General features: G+C 47.3%; 1 pseudogene; it reads left to right on the top strand.

Annotated features, from left to right (window-relative positions):
* Positions 1-4155: 4155 nt before the first annotated feature.
* The window catches only part of LOC124027938, a 41035-nt pseudogene continuing 25868 nt past the window's right edge, over positions 4156-19322 (top strand).

Consider the following 19322-nt stretch of genomic DNA (forward strand, 5'->3'; position numbering starts at 1 on the left):
ATGTAAACAAGATGCCGTAGATGGTATAGAGTAGAGTATATACATATGAGATGAGTAATGTAGGGTATGTAAACAAGATGCAGTAGATGGCATAGAGTAGAGTATATACATATGAGATGAGTAATGTAGGGTATGTAAACAAGATGCAGTAGATGGCATAGAGTAGAGTATATACATATGAGATGAGTAATGTAGGGTATGTAAACAAGATGCAGTAGATGGTATAGAGCACAGTATATACATATGAGATGAGTAATGTAGGGTATGTAAACAAGATGCAGTAGATGGTATAGAGTAGAGTATATACATATGAGATGAGTAATGTAGGGTATGTAAACAAGATGCAGTAGATGGCATAGAGTAGAGTATATACATATGAGATGAGTAATGTAGGGTATGTAAACAAGATGCAGTAGATGGCATAGAGTAGAGTATATACATATGAGATGAGTAATGTAGGGTATGTAAACAAGATGCAGTAGATGGCATAGAGTAGAGTATATACATATGAGATGAGTAATGTAGGGTATGTAAACAAGATGCAGTAGATGGTATAGAGTAGAGTATATACATATGAGATGAGTAATGTAGGGTATGTAAACAAGATGCAGTAGATGGCATAGAGTAGAGTATATACATATGAGATGAGTAATGTAGGGTATGTAAACAAGATGCAGTAGATGGCATAGAGTAGAGTATATACATATGAGATGAGTAATGTAGGGTATGAAAACATTATATAAAGTGGTATGATATTATCTCATAGAAAAAGCCATATAATATCTCCTGAACCTGTGTTAACCTCAGACCTTCTCTTTTGACGTTTATCCCAAAACCCTGTTTCCCCAATGAACTTTCCCCATAGCAATGACTGAACAATCCAGAGGTAACTCATTTCCGTTTTTAGGACTCCAAGCTGGTGAGCATCTGTGAGAGGAAAAACAAAGCCACTACTGGATTCGGTCCAGGCTTTCCTTCCAGCCTTGTAGGACGTAGCAGTCTACAGAAACATCCAGCCTTGTAGGACGTAGCAGTCTACAGAAACATCCAGCCTAGTAGGACGTAGCAGTCTACAGAAACACCCAGCCTAGTAGGACGTAGCAGTCTACAGAAACATACAGCCTAGTAGGACGTAGCAGTCTACAGAAACATCCAGCCTAGTAGGACGTAGCAGTCTACAGAAACATCCAGCCTTGTAGGACGTAGCAGTCTACAGAAACATCCAGCCTAGTAGGACGTAGCAGTCTACAGAAACATCCAGCCTAGTAGGACGTAGCAGTCTACAGAAACATCCAGCCTAGTAGGACGTAGCAGTCTACAGAAACATCCAGCCTTGTAGGACGTAGCAGTCTACAGAAACATCCAGCCTAGTAGGACGTAGCAGTCTACAGAAACATCCAGCCTAGTAGGACGTAGCAGTCTACAGAAACATCCAGCCTAGTAGGACGTAGCAGTCTACAGAAACATCCAGCCTAGTAGGACGTAGCAGTCTACAGAAACATCCAGCCTTGTAGGACGTAGCAGTCTACAGAAACATCCAGCCTAGTAGGACGTAGCAGTCTACAGAAACATCCAGCCTAGTAGGACGTAGCAGTCTACAGAAACATCCAGCCTAGTAGGACGTAGCAGTCTACAGAAACATCCAGCCTAGTAGGACGTAGCAGTCTACAGAAACATCCAGCCTAGTAGGGCAGCCAGCAGTCTACAAACATCCAACCTAGTAGGACGTAGCAGTCTACAAGAAACATCAAGCCTAGTAGGGCGTAGCAGTCTACAGAAACATCCAGCCTTGTAGGACGTAGCAGTCTGCAAGAAACATCCAGCCCTGGTAGGACAGCAGTCTGCAGAAACATCCAGCCTAGTAGGGCGTGGCAGTCTACAGAAACATCCAGCCTAGTAGGACGTAGCAGTCTACAGAAACATCCAGCCTAGTAGGACGTAGCAGTCTACAGAAACATCCAGCCTTGTAGACGTAGCAGTCTACAGAAACATCCAGCCTTGTAGGACGTAGCAGTCTACAGAAACATCCAGCCTTGTAGACGTAGCAGCTCACAGAAACGTCCAGCCTTGCAGGACGTAGGCAGTCTACAGAAACATCCAGCCTTGTAGGACGTAGCAGTCTACAGAAACATCCAGCCTTGTAGGACGTAGCAGTCTACAGAAACACCCAGCCTAGTAGGACGTAGTCTACAGAAACATCCAGCCTAGTAGGACGTAGCAGTCTACAGAAACATCCAGCCTAGTAGGACGTAGCAGTCGACGGTGTGTGGCTGAAAGAAACATCCAGCCTTGTAGGACGTAGCAGTCTACAGAAACATCCAGCCTAGTAGGACGTAGCAGTCGACGGTGTGTGGCTGAAAGAAACATCCAGCCTTGTAGGACGTAGCAGTCTACAGAAACATCCAGCCTTGTAGGACGTAGCAGTCTACAGAAACATCCAGCCTTGTAGGACGTAGCAGTCTACAGAAACATCCAGCCTTGTAGGACGTAGCAGTCTACAGAAACATCCAGCCTTGTAGGACGTAGCAGTCTACAGAAACATCCAGCCTTGTAGGACGTAGCAGTCTACAGAAACATCCAGCCTTGTAGGACGTAGCAGTCTACAGAAACATCCAGCCTTGTAGGACGTAGCAGTCTACAGAAACGTCCAGCCTTGTAGGACGTAGCAGTCTACAGAAACATCCAGCCTTGTAGGACGTAGCAGTCTACAGAAACATCCAGCCTTGTAGGACGTAGCAGTCTACAGAAACACCCAGCGTTGTAGGACGTAGCAGTCGACGGTGTGTGGCTGAAAGAAACATCCAGCCTTGTAGGACGTAGCAGTCTACAGAAACATCCAGCCTTGTAGGACGTAGCAGTCTACAGAAACATCCAGCCTTGTAGGACGTAACAGTCGACGGTGTGTGGCTGAAAGAAACATCCAGCCTTGTAGGACGTAGCAGTCTACAGAAACATCCAGCCTTGTAGGACGTAGCAGTCTACAGAAACATCCAGCCTTGTAGGACGTAGCAGTCTACAGAAACATCCAGCCTTGTAGGACGTAGCAGTCTACAGAAACATCCAGCCTTGTAGGACGTAGCAGTCTACAGAAACATCCAGCCTTGTAGGACGTAGCAGTCTACAGAAACATCCAGCCTTGTAGGACGTAGCAGTCTACAGAAACGTCCAGCCTTGTAGGACGTAGCAGTCTACAGAAACATCCAGCCTTGTAGGACGTAGCAGTCTACAGAAACATCCAGCCTTGTAGGACGTAGCAGTCTACAGAAACGTCCAGCCTTGTTTACAGCGGCTGAATCCATCCCACTGAGCCGTGATCCCACAACCGGAGCCGCTGACTGACGTTGTAAGAGACAAGAACACGGGTTGTAATGGATACTACAGGGGTCTGAATCTGAACGAACACGGACGATAATATTGAAATAATCCCGTTTCTGCGCGCTGAAAATGGATTCGGTTGTTCGTGTGTCTTTATGAGCGGCGGGTGAAGACGGAGGAGGGGGAGACACCGGGGGCTGCAGTTGTTGAATCCTTTTCCGTCTAGGCAGATATTTTGAATCAAACCTCATGTGTCTCACTCCGGGAGAACACTCTTTTACACCCGTTCATGTGCTAACCAAACCCCGAAACCAAGCCCGCTCTCCGTCCACGTTGGAGGACTTTCTCCCCGCCTGGTGAAGAGCGCATTCAAGCGAACAAAGTGGCATTTTGCTTTTTTGAAGAAATGAGTCGGAAGATGCGATTGTCAACTGCTCGACGCGGCTGTTTCGGTAACATTTCATCCGTCCCTGGGAGGTTGTCCGTCTCAACCCGACGGGGTCATTATATGACAGAGAGACCAGGACAGCCTTGTTTCCTGCTGGATTCAACCCGCAGTGGACATTCCTCAACACAGGAGAAGACCACGTCTGTTAGTCCCGGGGGAGATCGCATCGGCTGGCTGCCGACGGTACCGATACTGACGGTACTAAACACCGACGGTACCGAGAAGTCAACATTTAGAATTACAAGTCAGGGACGTGTTCACTTTGCTCCCACGTTCTCGGCCTTTTATTTGTGTGGCCTGAGAAGCGACCACATTTAGGGGGAGCATTAATTGATTAGGGGTCATTCCCGTTGTTTGTTTCTGACGCCGGGGAGGAAGTTTGTTTTACCGGAATGAAGTCTGGCACAGAAACGGATCCGGTGACCTTGTTCTGTGGTCTGCTGCTGTGTGTCTCCGCGACCTGTCCTCGGTCCGCACATGGAGAAAGTAAGTGGTTTCATCACCGTTTTCAGGGAACATTTACTCAACTAAATTGATAAATGCAATACTGTATATATATATATATTTGCTAGGTTGTCTTAATGCTCCTCTTTGCTCTAATAGTTGATCTTTGTTTCTACCTTTAGACAACCCATATAGCTGAATGTAATGTACCTACAGGGACCTGCTCTCCACATGTCTATTATCCTGGAAAACCCACTTTCTCTTTGTTATAATGTGTTGGTGTCGTATTCATTGTGATAAACTTCGAATTACATTTCAATTGATGTGAAACATTTGCAAAAAAAAGTACAAATGTATTTATCCATTTTCTTGAAATGTCTTAAAGTTACGAATTCCAGTGAGTTGTGGCTAACGTTAGCTATGTGGCTAACACTGGTTATGAGTCAGTTAGGGGAAGGGTTAACTAACATAGTGGATTAACTAACATAGTGCAGGTTAACTAACATAGTGGGTTAACTAACATAGTGGGTTAACTAACATAGTAAGTAGTGGGTTGACTAACATAGTGGGTTAACTAACATAGTAAGTAGTGGTTTAACTAACATAGTAAGTAGTGGTTTAACTAACATAGTGGGTTAACTAACATAGTAAGTAGTGGGTTGACTAACATAGTAAGTAGTGGGTTAACTAACATAGTAAGTAGTGGGTTGACTAACATAGTAAGTAGTGGGTTGACTAACATAGTAAGTAGTGGGTTGACTAACATAGTAAGTAGTGGGTTGACTAACATAGTAAGTAGTGGGTTAACTAACATAGTAAGTAGTGGGTTGACTAACATAGTAAGTAGTGGGTTGACTAACATAGTAAGTAGTGGGTTAACTAACATAGTGGGTTGACTAACATAGTAAGTAGTGGGTTAACTAACATAGTGGGTTAACTAACATAGTAAGTAGTGGGTTAACTAACATAGTGGGTTAACTAACATAGTAAGTAGTGGGTTAACTAACATAGTAAGTAGTGGGTTAACTAACATAGTAAGTAGTGGGTTAACTAACATAGTAAGTAGTGAAAACATAGTAAGTAGTGGGTTAACTAACATAGTAAGTAGTGGGTTAACTAACATAGTAAGTAGTGGGTTAACTAACATAGTAAGTAGTGGGTTAACTAACATAGTAAGTAGTGAAAACATAGTAAGTAGTTGTAAAGTTGTCTGTGATGAGATTCGAACCACCAACCTCTGGGTTGCTAGACGTTCGCATTATACGTCCATCCCGACCAAACACACTCCTTACATTTGTTGCCTTAAGTAACCTTCTCTTATGTAAAAAAAACATGTATTTCCAATATCTGGAAAACTGATAAATGTATGATATTATTAGAGTAGTGAAATGATTTCAAACCCTCATCCCATAGCATGAAAGCAACCATTATGTTAGGCTGTCTGTTTCTCTAGCTCTCTACAAGGCTTTTATTGGGCTTTAGATGAAATTGACAAGTACATTTAAGTCTCTTCCATTGTCTCTCTCTCTCTCCAGTTTGTGGTCCCAGCATTGACATCGGTAACGACATCAGTGAGTTCCGTCGCCTGGAGAACTGTACGATCGTCGAGGGTTACCTCCAGATCCTCCTAATAGGAGACAAGAACTACAACCTCAACCAGGAAGTGTTCCGCTCGCTCTCCTTCCCCAAACTCACCATGATCACTGACTACTTGCTGCTGTTCAGGTTAGTGGTTTAGATACACAGCTTCCACCTCTCAATGATTTCACTATTATTTTATTCATCTTTTAGATGATTCCTGCTTGTTTTTTCTTTGATCTCTTTTATGTTGTTTTCATGTAGAAGTGTGTTGCTGCTTTAAAAAAAAAAATCACTTTAAACAAAGTTTTGATGTAATTTTTATTCAGAGTCTCGGGCCTGGACTCCTGTCCACCCTGTTCCCTAACCTCACGGTGATCCGAGGGCGAAATCTCTTCTACAATTACGCCCTGGTGATCTTTGAGATGACTTCTCTGAAGGACATCGGCCTCTACAGCCTCCAGAACATCACTAGAGGAGCCATCCGGATCGAGAAGAACCCCGAGCTCTGCTATCTGGACTCTATCGACTGGTCTCTCATCATGGATGCTGAGTTGAATAACTTCATAGCGGGGAACAAACAGAGTAAGGAGTGTGGGGACGTGTGTCCAGGCATCATGGAGGACAGCCGTCGATGCATCAAGACCAACTTCAATGACAACTTCAACTGTCGCTGCTGGACCTCTAACCACTGCCAGAAAGGTAGGAACAGTCTCAGCGTTTCAATCCATCCTCGTCCGCTGTTTCAATGAGTGTGGCTGGTTTGGTTCACAACGAGCTCCATATTTTCTCAAGTGAAACGGCTTGTTGCTTGTTTATTTCTACATGCTAAGTGGGAAGTTTTTGAGAGGAACTTGCCATGTGTATGTTTATAGAAAGCTGATATTATCGTCCGATTTATGAGAGCCGATTATAAGATTTCTGAGAAAATGCTCAATAATTTATATTTGTCCTGAAGAGGGTGCACTTTACATGGCTGTAAGCATATCTTGCCTTGGCGTGGTCGAGCAAACCTGAACACTATCGCCCAATGACAGTACACCAGTCAGAGAGGAGAGTGAGCTGACTGTTACTGCTTCTACGGTGGGTGCTGAGCAGACTGAAGCTTGTCAGCTCAATGAAGTGACAGAAATGGGCCCTGGCAGAAATGGGCCCTGGCAGAAATGGGCCCTGGCCATTAGGGCTGTCAACGTTAATAAGACATTGGGATCTTTAAAATTACGGGGAAAAATCCATAAATGAAAAATGAGATGTAATTGAAGCAAAATGTAATTCACAGTGCAGTTATCACAAAACTATCAAGCACCGATCGTCATAAAGGAGGAAATAAACGTCCTAATGCAGGTCGTAGGTCGTAGGTCGTCAGTGTAACTGACTTGCCTGGTTAAATAAACGTCCTAATGCAGGTCGTAGGTCGTCAGTGTAACTGACTTGCCTGGTTAAATAAACGTTACATTTAAAAAATAAAATGCAACAATGCTGTAATGTTAATCGGAGGACATATGCATCTTTTAAATGATTTGATACAATGCCCTCCGAACGCCATCGTCTAAAATGGCAGAGTGAGACTGGGAATGACAGCAGCTAAGCCTGTTGTGACAATACTCTGGGAATGACAGCAGCTAAGCCCGTTGTGACAATACTCTGGGAATGACAGCAGCCCGTTGTGACAATACTCTGGGAATGACAGCAGCCCGTTGTGACAATACTCTGGGAATGACAGCAGCTAAGCCCGTTGTGACAATACTCTGGGAATGACAGCAGCCAAACCTGTTGTGACAATACTCTGGGAATGACAGCAGCCCGTTGTGACAATACTCTGGGAATGACAGCAGCTAAGCCCGTTGTGACAATACTCTGGGAATGACAGCAGCTAAGCCCGTTGTGACAATACTCTGGGAATGACAGCAGCCCGTTGTGACAATACTCTGGGAATGACAGCAGCCTGTTGTGACAATACTCTGGGAATGACAGCAGCTAAGCCTGTTGTGACAATACTCTGGGAATGACAGCAGCTAAGCCTGTTGTGACAATACTCTGGGAATGACAGCAGCTAAGCCCGTTGTGACAATACTCTGGGAATGACAGCAGCCTGTTGTGACAATACTCTGGGAATGACAGCAGCCTGTTGTGACAATACTCTGGGAATGACAGCAGCTAAGCCTGTTGTGACAATACTCTGGGAATGACAGCAGCTAAGCCTGTTGTGACAATACTCTGGGAATGACAGCAGCTAAGCCCGTTGTGACAATACTCTGGGAGGTTAAATAGTAGGTGCTGAGGTAGAACTGAGCTACAGGGACCGTACAGGGGCAGTGATGAGATGTAGACTGAGCTACAGGGACCGTACAGGGGCAGTGATGAGATGTAGACTGAGCTACAGGGACCGTACAGGGGCAGTGATGAGATGTTAAATGAGTAGGTGATGAGATGGAACTGAGCTACAGGGACCGTACAGGGGCAGTGATGAGATGTTAAATGAGTAGGTGCTGAGGTAGAACTGAGCTACAGGGACCGTACAGGGGCAGTGATGAGAGAGGCACCGTGAGACCCAACCTGTTGCTGACAGCAGTGTGATAATGGAGAAAATCACAGAGCTGATTACAGAAACGATTGCAGTTGATATTCAGCCATTGTCACTGGTAGAGGATGTCTGCTTCAGTACCCTAATGGCATATCTAATACCAGACTACAAGATGCCATGTGGAAAAACCGAGACACAACAGAGAACATTCTATTCTGGTTAGGGCCAGTTTACGCTGTTTTGTGAAGGGAGTAGTACACAGCGTTGTACGATATCTTCAGTTTCTTGGCAATTTCTCGCATGGAATAGCCTTCATTTTTCAGAACAAGAATAGACTGATGAGTTTCAGAAGAAAGTGCTTTGTTTCTGGCAATTTTGAGCCTGTAATCGAACCCACAAATGCTGATCATGGGATTATAAAGCTGGTCTCAGGGACGGTTTATTGCTTCTTTAATCAGACGGTTTTCAGCTGTGGGCACGGCTATAATTACAAGGGTTTTCTAATGATCAATTATCCTTTTAGCTGATCATCTTGGATTAGCTAACACAACGTGCCATTTGGAACACAGGAGTAGCTAACACAAGCGTGCCACTGGAACACAGGGAGTAGCTAACACAGCGTGCCATTGAACACAGGGTAGCTAACACAGCGTGCCATTTGGAACACAGGAGTAGCTAACACAGCGTGCCATTGGAACACAGGGTAGCTAACACAACGTGCCATTTGGAACACAGGAGTAGCTAACACAACGTGCCATTGGAACACAGGAGTAGCTAACACAACGTGCCATTCTGGAACACAGCTAACACAACGTGCCATTGGAACACAGGAGTAAGCTAACACAGCGTGCCATTGGAACACAGGAGTAAGCTAACACAACGTGCCACTGGAACACAGGAGTAGCTAACACAACGTTTTGAACACAGGAGTAGCTAACACAGCGTGCCATTGGAACACAGGAGTAGCTAACCTGGCGATACCATTGGAACACAGGAGTAGCTAACACAAGCGTGCCATTGGAACACAGGGAGTAGCTAACACAGCGTGCCACTGGAACACAGGAGTAGCTAACTGGCAAGCGTGCCATTGGAACACAGGAGTAGCTAACACAACGTGCCAGTGGAACACAGGGTAGCTAACACAACGTGCCACTGGAACACAGGAGTAGCTAACTAGCGGAGTAGCCATTGGAACACAGGAGTAGCTAACACAACGTGGCGTGCCATTGGAACACAGGAGTAGCTAACACAACGTGCCATTGGAACACAGGAGTAGCTAACACAACGTGCCATTGGAACACAGGAGTAGCTAACACAGCGTGCCATTGGAACACAGGGTAGCTAACACAGCGTGCCATTGGAACACAGGAGTAGCTAACACAGCGTGCCATTGGAACACAGGAGTAGCTAACACAACGTGCCATTGGAACACAGGGTAGCTAACACAACGTGCCATTGGAACACAGGAGTAGCTAACACAGCGTGCCATTGGAACACAGGAGTAGCTAACACAACGTGCCATTTGGAACACACAGGAGTAGCGTGCCATTGGAACACAGGAGTAGCTAACACAACGTGCCATTGGAACACAGGAGTAGCTAACACAACGTGCCATTGGAACACAGGAGTAGCTAACACAACGTGCCATTGGAACACAGGAGTAGCTAACACAACGTGCCATTGGAACACAGGAGTAGCTAACACAACGTGCCATTGGAACACAGGAGTAGCTAACACAGCGTGCCATTGGAACACAGGAGTAGCTAACACAACGTGCCATTGGAACACAGGAGTAGCTAACACAACGTGCCATTGGAACACAGGAGTAGCTAACACAACGTGCCATTGGAACACAGGAGTAGCTAACACAACGTGCCATTGGAACACAGGAGTAGCTAACACAACGTGCCACTGGAACACAGGAGTAGCTAACACAACGTGCCACTGGAACACAGGGTGCCACTGGAACACAGGAGTAGCTAACACAACGTGCCACTGGAACACAGGAGTAGCTAACACAGCGTGCCATTGGAACACAGGAGTGATGGTTGCTGATACTGGGCCTCTGTACTTGGATTAGCTAACACAACGTGCCATTGGAACACAGGAGTGATGGTTGCTGATAATGGGCCTCTGTACTTGGATTAGCTAACACAACGTGCCATTGGAACACAGGAGTGATGGTTGCTGATAATGAGCCTCTGTATGCCTATGTAGATATTCCATAAAAAAATCATCAGTTTCCAGCTACAATAGTCATTTACAACATTAACAATGTCTACAGTATATTTCTGATCAATTTGAGGTTATTTTAATGGACAAATGTGCTTTTCCTTAAAAAACAAGGACATTTGTAAGCGACCCAAACTTCTGAACGGAAGTGGGTTTGCTCTTTGAATAGTATTCCTCAAGGTCCGTCATCTAAATGCTTTCAGAGACACTAAAAAACACAGCATGTTACAAAGTTTGCTTCGTAGCTACGTTTTGATGTATGGGTTGTCACTTGTCAGGGACTTGTACAAATTCATGTTTCTCTCCCCCATCTAGCTGGCTAACTAGCTGTGTGAAAGGACTTGACACTGTTTACTGAGGTTTAGTGCTATCTGGGATCCTTGGGACGTCACCATCCTAAACCTGAACCTTTACCTAACCTTAACCATTTTAAATGTCAATTTCAATTGGTGTAGGTCGTCCCAAAGATCCTGGATAGCAAGGACCGTTCACTGAGGCAACACTCGTCTCGGGTCCACCAGGATAGTATTGTGGTAGGTTGGTGGAACCGGCCTGATCGCTGCGTCTTGGGTCCGCCAGGATGGTATTGTGGTAGGTTGGTGGAACCGGCCTGATCGCTGCATCTCGGGTCCACCAGGATAGTATTGTGGTAGGTTGGTGGAACCGGCCTGATCGCTGCGTCTTGGGTCCACCAGGATAGTATTGTGGTAGGTTGGTGGAACCGGCCTGATCGCTGCGTCTTGGGTCCACCAGGATAGTATTGTGGTAGGTTGGTGGAACCCGGCCTGATCGCTGCGTCTTGGGTCCACCAGGATAGTATTGTGGTAGGTTGGTGGAACCGGCCTGATCGCTGCGTCTTGGGTCCTCCAGGATAGTATTGTGGTAGGTTGGTGGAACCGGCCTGATCGCTGCGTCTTGGGTCCACCAGGATAGTATTGTGGTAGGTTGGTGGAACCGGCCTGATCGCTGCGTCTTGGGTCCACCAGGATAGTATTGTGGTAGGTTGGTGGAACCGGCCTGATCGCTGCGTCTCGGGTCCACCAGGATAGTATTGTGGTAGGTTGGTGGAACCGGCCTGATCGCTGCGTCTTGGGTCCACCGGAAACTCTGAGGGCCCAGAATATTTTATACATGTTGCAAGTTCGCTAACACAAGCTTCGGGGCCGGACCCAAGTTCATAGTTGATACAATTACATTTACATTGAAGTCATTTAGCAGACGCTCTTATCCAGAGCAACTTACAAATTGGTGCATTCACCTTATGACATCCAGTGGAACAGTCACTTTACAATAGTGCATCTAAATCTTAAAGGGGGTGAGAGGGATTACTTATCTATCCTAGGTATTCCTTAAAGAGGTGGGGTTTCAGGTGTCTCCGGAAGGTGGTGATTGACTCCGCTGTCCTGGCGTCGTGAGGGAGTTTGTTCCACCATTGGGGGCCAGAGCAGCGAACAGTTTTGACTGGGCTGAGCGGGAACTGTACTTCCTCAGTGGTAGGGAGGCGAGCAGGCCAGAGGTGGATGAACGCAGTGCCCTTGTTTGGGTGTAGGGCCTGATCAGAGCCTGGAGGTACTGAGGTGCCGTTCCCCTCACAGCTCCGTAGGCAAGCACCATGGTCTTGTAGCGGATCGAGCTTCAACTGGAAGCCAGTGGAGAGAGCGGAGGAGCGGGGTGACGTGAGAGAACTTGGGAAGGTTGAACACCAGACGGGCTGCGGCGTTCTGGATGAGTTGAAGGGTTTAATGGCACAGGCAGGGAGCCCAGCCAGCAGCGAGTTGCAGTAATCCATCGAATTTTGATTAACCACATGACAGTGATTTTAATATATGAAGAGCGTTATTATAATTTAAATACATGTTTCACAAACCATAACTGGCCACTGATCGGTAGAAATGGTAAGATAAATTGGCGTTCAACATGAAAGGTTGCCTACTCCTCGTGTAGCGATTACCGGCAACTTCAGGCGAGTAATGGCAGAATATGCAAATTCCAGCAGGAGCGGGAGGAGACTAGTTGGGTCAGGTAAAGTTTAATATATATTTATTTTAAATTTCTCTATCTAGATCTCTGGCACCCTCTTGAGGCATTTATCTTATTTCATCAAACCATCAGCTTAAAGCATCAGACAAGCTCAATGCTTGCAGGTGATTTTATTAAAATACATAGGGTGTGTGTATATGGGAAAAATACAATGCAAATAAATTTGATCGATCGATTGGAACAGGTGGTTCCCCCTTCCCCCCTCTCTATCGATCAAATCTAACCGTTATTTGATTAGTATCATTTGAGATTCTAATAAAGACAGAATAGCAGCAATTTAAGACACATTTGCAACACAGATGACGCTGGGCCAATTGTGCGCCGCCCTATGGGACTCCCAATCACGGCCGGATGTGATACCGCCTGGATTCGAACCAGGGACTGTAGTGACGCCTCTTGCACTAAGATGCAGTGCCTTAGACAGCTGTGTGTGTTAACTATTTAACTGTACTAGAATGCTTACAAAGCCCCCATTCTTTATTTTTTTATATCGGGTATCGGTATCGGGTTTTCTTTTGGCAAGTAAGAACTCTATATCGGCCAAAGAGTTTTATCGGTGCGTCACTAGTTACGATGCCAAACTGCAGTCAGGTTAAGATCCTGGTGAGGACGACGAGCACGCAGATGAGCTTCCCTGAGACGTTTCTGACAGTTTGTGCAGAAGTATTTCAGTTGTGCAAACCCAGAGTTTCATTAGCAGTCCGTGTGGTTGGTCTCAGGTGAATTAGATGAGAAGGTCCTGGGCTGGCGTGGTCACATGGTCTGTGGTTGTGAGGCCAGATGAGAAGGTCCTGGGCTGGCGTGGTCACATGGTCTGTGGTTGTGAGGCCAGATGAGAAGGTCCTGGGCTGGCGTGGTCACATGGTCTGTGGTTGTGTGACCAGTTGGATGTACTGTACTGCCTTATGGTTGAAATTAACATGACATTTTCTGACAACAGCTCTGGTGGACATTCCTGCAGTTAGCATGCCAATTGCAACGCTCCCTCAACTTGAGACATTTGTGGCATTGTGTTTTGTGACAAAACTGCACATTTTAGAATGGCCTTTTATTGTCTCCAGCACAAGGTGCACCTGTGTAATGATCATGATATTTAATCAGCTTCTTGATATGCCACACCTGTCAGGTAGATGTATTATCTTGGCAAAGGAGAAATGCTCACTAACAGAGATATAAACACATTTGTGCACAGAATTTGAGAGGAATAAGGTTTTTGTGAGAATGGAGCATTTCTGGGATCTTTTATTTCAGCTCATGACACATGGGACCAACACTTTACATGTTGTGTTTTTATATTGTTGTTTAGTTACACTAGTAAAATGGGAGCTGTCTCAATATGGCCTTAAATAAAAAGATACCAATGATTTAACCTCTGAGGAGGTACGGAAGGCCACTCCCATGTAGAAGGTGATGTGTGAGAGCTTTGGAGTTCGTAATGAATCTCATATGTAATGACACCACAGGCATAAAGTACAAGATATCACCATTATCAATTACAGGCACCAAAGTAGTATTGGAAACAAGCCTTTTTCTCCCCTTATGTCTCTCTCTCTCTCACAGAACTACTGGTAGGCTGTTGATCTGTCTTCCAGTCACCCTCTCTGTTCTGCCGCCCTATCCACGGTCACCCTCTCTGTTCTGCCGCCCCTATCACGGTCACCCTCTCTGTTCTGCCGCCCTATCACGGTCACCCTCTCTGTTCTGCCGCCCTATCACGGTCACCCTCTCTGTTCTGCCGCCCTATCACGGTCACCCTCTCTGTTCTGCCGCCCTATCACGGTCACCCTCTCTGTTCTGCCGCCCTATCACGGTCACCCTCTCTGTTCTGCCGCCCTATCACGGTCACCCTCTCTGTTCTGCCGCCCTGAAAAAACAGATAGTGGCAATATTACGTTTGCCCCTCTCGAGACGCCGTAGCAACAACAGCCAGTAACACTGCCTCAGGTCTTACTCTCACAGTCACCCTCTCTGTTCTGTTTGCCCCTCTGGAGACACTGTAGCAACAACAGCCAGTAACACTGCCTCAGGTCTTAGTCTCACAGTCACCCTCTCTGTTCTGTTTGCCCCTCTGGAGACACTGCCTAGCAACAGCCAGTAACACTGCCTCAGGTCTTAGTCTCACAGTCACCCTCTCTGTTCTGTTTGCCCCTCTGGAGACGCCGTAGCAACAACAGCCAGTAACACTGCCTCAGGTCTTAGTCTCACAGTCACCCTCTCTGTTCTGTTTGCCCCTCTGGAACACCGTAGCAACAACAGCCAGTAACACTGCCTCAGGTCTTAGTCTCACAGTCACCCTCTCTGTTCTGTTTGCCCCTCTGGAGACACCGTAGCAACAACAGCCAGTAATACTGCCTCAGGTCTTAGTCTCACAGTCACCCTCTCTGTTCTGTTTGCCCCTCTGGAGACGCCGTAGCAACAACAGCCAGTAACACTGCCTCAGGTCTTACTCTCACAGTCACCCTCTCTGTTCTGTTTGCCCCTCTGGAGACGCCGTAGCAACAACAGCCAGTAATACTGCCTCAGGTCTTAGTCTCACAGTCACCCTCTCTGTTCTGTTTGCCCCTCTGGAGACACCGTAGCAACAACAGCCAGTAATACTGCCTCAGGTCTTACTCTCACAATTTTACATCTAACTAAGATGTTTCTTGTTAAATGACAAACACTTAATTGAAGAATCCCATCCATAGTTCCCACTCCTGCTAGACTCTCTGTCGTGTCTGTAGTGTCGGTGTGAGGAGGAAAGCTTCCTCTCTGTGGACACAGTAACTAATGAAGTGAGCCCATCCACTTGACACCTCGGAGCCACTGCAGGGAGCAAACATCTAGTTTGCAGAGGGAGAGCAGGAGCGTAGAAAAAGCAATCAATTCAATTCAAGCAGCTTCTTTTTTTAAAATAAATGTGTGCACTGTCTCTTTAAGAAAGTAATGAAAGAATCTGACTTTGTGGCTGTGGAATCTAACTTTGTGGCTGTGGAATCTGACTTTGTGGCTGTGGAATCTGACTTTGTGGCTGTGGAATCTGACTTTGTGGCTGTGGAATCTGACTTTGTGGCTGTGGAATCTGACTTTGTGGCTGTGGAATCTGACTTTGTGGCTGTGGAATCTGACTTTGTGGCTGTGGAATCCTTACACAAGTGGTGGGGGTGAGGAGATAAAGGACTTTGTTTTGTGAAAAGTTCAACATTTCCACATGCAGTGTTGTGTTATTTAAGTGTGTTAACTTGTGTGCAGCATGAGAGGGGAGCTAATGCAGGCCAGACAGCTGTAGCAGTGAATTAGGAAGTGGACAAGGCTCATCCTACTATAAAGGGGCTGATTAGGGATGGGCACGGTTCATACAGTATTCAAATATCCAAACGGACGTTAGTATTCAAATACTTGTGTGAGTATATATATTTTTTTTAAAGAAAAAATAATCTCATGCTTATTTTAACAGTGAAAAGGCTTTGTCTAAATGAAATGATGTATGGAACATTACTACACAAGGATATACTGACAACACACTTTGAATGTGGTCTTTCTGCTGTGAACCCATTAATACATACAGTAGTAGTCTTTCTGCTGTGAACCCATTAATACATACAGTAGTAGTCTTCTCTGTGAACCCATTAATACATACAGTAGTAGTCTTCTCTGTGAACCCATAAATACATACAGTAGTAGTCTTCTCTGTGAACCCATAAATACATACCGTAGTAGTCTTCTCTGTGAACCCATTAATACATACAGTAGTAGTCTTCTCTGTGAACCCATTAATACATACAGTAGTCTTCTCTGTAAACCCATTAATACATACAGTAGTAGTCTTCTCTGTGAACCCATAAATACATACAGTAGTAGTCTTCTCTGTGAACCCATTAATACATACAGTAGTAGTCTTCTCTGTGAACCCATTAATACATACCGTAATGGCCTAAATGGGCTTCAGACGTTTGTTCTTATTGATGGACCAATCGGTAGCTTCTCTCTCTTTCTTCCTCCTGTCTAAGGCTCTCAGGCCCCTGCCAATCTCACTGCTGCAAGCAAGCGCCACCCAAGTCTCGCGGCTGCATTAATACATATAGGCAGCCAGTTCCCAAGTCTCGCGGCTGCATGGCAGTAGTAGCCAGTTCCCATAAATCTCGCGGCTGCATGAACAAGCAAGCGCCACCCATTAATCTCGCGGCTGCATGGCAAGCAAGCGCCACCCATTAATCTCGCGGCTGCATGAACCCAAGCCAGTTCCCAGGGCTCGCGGCTGCATGGACCAAGCCAGTTCCCAAGTCTCGCGGCTGCATGGCAAGCCAGTTCCCAAGTCTCGCGGCTGCATGGCAAGCAAGCGCCACCCAAGTCTCGCGGCTGCATGGCAAGCAAGCGCCACCCAAGTCTCGCGGCTGCATGGCAAGCAAGCCAGTTCCCAAGTCTCGCGGCTGCATGGCAAGCCAGTTCCCAAGTCTCGCGGCTGCATGGCAAGCCAGTTCCCAGAGTCTCGCGGCTGCATGGCAAGCCAGTTCCCAAGTCTCGCGGCTGCATGGCAAGCCAGTTCCCAAGTCTCGCGGCTGCATGGCAAGCCAGTTCCCAGAATCTCGCGGCTGCATGGCAAGCCAGTTCCCAAGTCTCGCGGCTGCATGGCAAGCCAGTTCCCAAGTCTCGCGGCTGCATGGCAAGCCAGTTCCCAAGTCTCGCGGCTGCATGGCAAGCCAGTTCCCAGAATCTCGCGGCTGCATGGCAAGCCAGTTCCCAAGTCTCGCGGCTGCATGGCAAGTCAGTTCCCAAGTCTCGCGGCAGCATAGCAAGCCAGTTCCCAAGGTTAAACAGTTGTATTTTGTTTGCATGTACTTCCACGAACCCGGATATCTGAAAAGATTTCATGATGTTGTTCGAATAGTGAAATGATTTCAAATGCCCATCCATCCCATCGCCGATACAGACTCGATCCTCTAAAGGAGTACTGAACCGCTTTTTAGAATCAAATTATGGACCTTTTTGTATACCGTGCAACACACACACACACACACACACACACACACACACACACACACACACACACACACACACACACACACACACACACACACACACACACACACACACACACAGAGTCTGACCTCTCATCTCTATTCTGCTACGCTGCCTCACCTCCCTCCCATCCAACAACCACTTGTAGCTTTCTTTAAACTGTTGTTTACATTTCACACTGACCTGATGTCACCACTGTCTGTCTGCTCGTCTAGCTTTGCCTCAGCGTATTATTTCTGGCACACAATGTCTATAGACCAGTGCTTTGTCTGTTGGATATAGAACTGCCCGGAACCGTCTGAAATATTCACATGATTTCCTGTCAGAGAGGGGAGAGGGAGGTCACAGCCAGATACAGAGTCTTCAGAAGGTATTCATACCCCTCCACTTATTCCACATTTTGTTGTTACAGCCTGAATTCAAAATAGATTTAAAATAAAGTGTTTACCTGTCTACACACAGTGACAGTGAAAACATGTTTTTAGAAATAGTTGCAAATGTATTGAATATGAAATAATACAGAAATATCTCAATTAAAGTATTCACACCCATGTTCGAATCACCTTTGGAAGCAATTACAGTTGAGTCTTTCTGGGTAAGTCTCTAAGAGCGTCTCTAAGAGAGTAAGTAGAGGAAGTGGACGACTAGCCAGGGTGGGGACGACTAGCCGTGGCGGGGACGACTAGCCGGGCGGGGGACGACTAGCCGGGGCGGGGGACGACTAGCCGGGGGGCGACTAGCCAGGCGGGGGCGACTAGCCGGGGGACGACTAGCCGGGGCGGGGACGACTAGCCGGGGGACGCGACTAGCCGGGGGGCACTAGCCGGGGCGGGGACGACTAGCCGGGGGCGGGGACGCACTAGCCGGGGGTGGGCGACTAGCCGGGGGTGGGCGACTAGCCGGGGCGGGGGCGACTAGCCCGGGGGGGCGACTGGCGGGGGCGACTAGCCGGGGGGGGCGACTGGCGGGGGCGACTAGCCGGGGCGGGCGACTGGCGGGGGCGACTGGCCGGGCGACTAGCCAGGCGGGGCGACTAGCCGGGCGACTAGCCAGGGGCGGGGGCGACTAGCCAGGGCGGGGGCGACTAGCCAGGGGCGGGGGCGACTAGCCAGGGCGGGGGCGACTAGCCAGGGCGGGGGGCGACTAGCCAGGGCGGGCGACTAGCCGGGCGACTAGCCAGGCGGGCGACTAGCCGGGCGACTAGCCAGGGGAGCGGGGCGACTAGCGGAGCGACTAGCCAGGCGGGGGCGACTGGCCGGGGCGACTAGCCAGGACGACTAGCCGGGCGACTAGCCAGGGCGGGGCGACTAGCCAGGGCGACTAGCCGGGCGACTAGCCAGGCGGGGCGACTAGCCAGGGCGGGGGCGACGACTGACAACAATTACAGTTGAGTCTTTCTGGGTAAGTCTCTAAGAGCGTCTCTAAGAGGGTAAGTAGAGGAAGTGGATGACTAGCTAGGGTAGGGTGAACAGATGACTAGCTAGGGTAGGAGGATGACAGATGACTAGCTAGGGTAGGGATGACGGATGACTAGCTAGGGTAGGAGGAGGGATGACTAGCTAGGGTAGGAGGAGGGATGACTAGCTAGGGTAGGAGGAGGATGACTGATGACTAGCTAGGTAGGAGGATGACTGATGACTAGCTAGGGTAGGGATGACTGATGACTAGCTAGGGTAGGAATGACTAGCTAGCTAGGTAGGAATGACTAGCTAGGGGTAGGAATGACGGATGACTACCAGCTAG

This window comes from Oncorhynchus gorbuscha, unplaced genomic scaffold (genome assembly GCF_021184085.1).
Source record: "Oncorhynchus gorbuscha isolate QuinsamMale2020 ecotype Even-year unplaced genomic scaffold, OgorEven_v1.0 Un_scaffold_3587, whole genome shotgun sequence".
NCBI classification, from domain to species: Eukaryota; Metazoa; Chordata; class Actinopteri; order Salmoniformes; family Salmonidae; genus Oncorhynchus; species Oncorhynchus gorbuscha.